The sequence below is a fragment of the Nanorana parkeri genome, unplaced genomic scaffold (assembly GCF_000935625.1).
Source record: "Nanorana parkeri isolate BGI_ZX_2015 unplaced genomic scaffold, ASM93562v1 scaffold252, whole genome shotgun sequence".
Lineage (NCBI taxonomy): Eukaryota > Metazoa > Chordata > Amphibia > Anura > Dicroglossidae > Nanorana > Nanorana parkeri.
The window spans coordinates 835,620-838,415 of record NW_017306520.1 but is presented as its reverse complement, the minus strand read 5'-3'; positions in this window follow the sequence as shown (position 1 = coordinate 838,415).

Below are 2,796 nucleotides of genomic sequence, written 5' to 3'. Positions count from 1 at the left end.
TAGGTAAGTGAAAAAAAAAAAACGTAGCGCAAGCATCGGGGCATTTTGACAAGTACAAGTACTTGTCAAAATGTCCTGTTTTTTCCGCCCTCACCCTGCAGCGCCCTCAGGCGGCCGCTTGCCTTGCGGTAGCACCGGGCCTGCCTCTACCCATACAAACATCATGCATTTTTGTTTTGGCAGGGGGGGAGAACAGTTGTGACATTTTGAATCTCACTGACACGTCAACAAAGACTTAGGCTACTTGCTAAATGGCACAAAATTGAAGCCTTGAAAACTACCACAAATTGAATAAGCAGGTCCGTATCCCAGTCTAATCAAAGACTGTACACTTTACAAATCCGGAATTTCTTGCAGGACTACAATTCAGAAGCAGCTCTTATCCAAGGCCAATGCACAATAACTGTGTACAGAGCTAAACAGAACACATGAGCAATAAAAATAGTAATATCAGTGAGGAGTCATCTTTTATAATGTTTCCTGCACTGAGACAGGTTTACAGTTGAAGACAGCCAAAGAATACTTTCTTCCCAAAATGCCTGCTACCAACTGTTATAGTGACTGGGTTGCTAAAATAAATTTGTTAAATAAAAAAAGCAGGGAACACTTTGTTTTATGCAAATATTTTAATGACCAAGTTCATTTTAGCATTATGGGGTTTTTCTAATAAAATACTGCTAAAACAATTTATGAACATGAGGATGAAAATCAAAAACTTTCCATAACCTGCCCAATCACCAGATGTTTAGAAGTATATGGAAAGTACTGTTCATTTATTGCAGAGTTCCACATATTTGTGCTCAGTTTTCACAGACGGTGCATACTTTGCAGGTATCTTCACATTAACACAGCTATAGACTTGGTCACAGCAATATGATTTAGCTGCCAGTGTGGGGATGAACAAAACATGAACTTTGGAGGGAATTAAGGAAGGGTTTGAGCCACACATATTAAGTGTGTGAATGTTTTGTCCAAAGCTGTTGGGCACACTCCTACAATCATCTTTGTTATATAAAGCAAGATATAATATAATTGATAATATGATATAAAATATAAATCCACAGATATTGGAAATAACAGTGTAAAATTAAGGGTGTAAGTAGTTAAATATCAGAAATGTTACCATCTTATTTCTGCTATGTGTCACAAAATTTTTTAGAATGATATATGCATAGGTAATGCATACATAAATGTTCCATTACTAAGATCTGACAAATGTAGACCCACAATGTCCTCTCTGCTGCTATTGCCTGACATAAGACATTGCATTTAAAAGGTCATGGCTGGTCTCACTTTTGCCATTGGTCTCCTAATGACAATGCAGATATACAGTACTTGACACATGTTAAACATGCTTGTGCCCTTTGCCCTGTGTTTGTTCATGAAGATATGTCATGTAAATGTGACATGACCTCTGTACCCTGTTTAACATGATGTGTATTTTTAGGCATTAAAGTGTATGTAAACCCTAACAATGAGTTTCCCTTATTTACTCACTGCTATGCTGCTATACAGGTGAAACTCGAATAATTACAATATCGGGCAAAGTTCATTTATTTCACTAATGCAACTTAAAAGGTGAAACTAATATATGAGATAGACTCATTACATGCAAAGCAAGATGATTCAGGCCGTGATTTGTCATAATTGTGATGATTATGGCTTACAGCTCATGAAAACCCCAAGAACCCCAAATCCACAACCTCAAAAAAGTAGATTATTACATGCAATCAATAAAACAAGGATTGTACATAGAACAATATCGGACCTCTGAAAAGTACAAGCATGCATATGTACTCAGTACTTGGTTTGGGCCCCTTTTGCAGCACTTACTGCAATTACTTTTGCACGATATTCTAATTATTCGAGTTTCACCTGTATATACACCATTGAAAGGGTTTTGCTTTATCTGTATAATAAGTGCAAAAATACCTGTTGGTCCTACCAGAAATCTAGTAGTGTCCTGTGCACTCTGCAGTTATATTTAAGCAGTGTTATCAGCCCTGCTCAGATCACCAGCTTCCATACTGCAGGGATTGACATCACCATCCCTTCAATGAGATCTCCGAGAATGCTGACTAGTCCAAATCTTACAAGATGATGCTCCAGAAAAGTGTAGAGAAATGTGAGCAACTTAACATTTCCCAGGATCTTGCCATAAGGATGGTGACATCACCCTCGCCTTAGCACTGTGGACAGAAGCCAGGAATGAGGTAAGTATATTCGCTTTAAAAAATAAAAATAAAAGGTTGTTTTTATTTTAGTGCAATGTTTTGGCATGGGGAAGGAGGCCCTCTGTAAATTAGGGGACCTTGCATTTTTAGTGCAATGTCTGCTACTGCACCAACAGATTTATTAATAAAACTTCCGCCCAGCATATAGCTGGGCAGATGCTGTTCACACAGCACTAGTGCCCCTCGATGACACTGATGAGTATAGGAAATTCCTATACTCCTCTACACTGTGTAAGGTTGCTAATAGACAGAAGTTTTACAAATAAACCCACAAGTCTGACCTTGCAGCCACTCATATACAGTTGGCTATACTCAGGGTCGTTTTACTGACACAGATTTTTGATAATACAGGTTTGGGCTGGGTACACATCCCTCAAGGGTAACAGGCAGATTATCAGTATAAGCATTAAAAGCTGAGTATAAAACAGTGAAATCTAAAGCATGGGCAGGCAGAGACAGATAAACATGTTGATCAGGCAAACACTGAATATCCAGCATTCAGTAAACTGTTCTTGATTAGGTTACAGGTGTGAAGAGAGCTGAACTGCAGTGTTTAGTAATG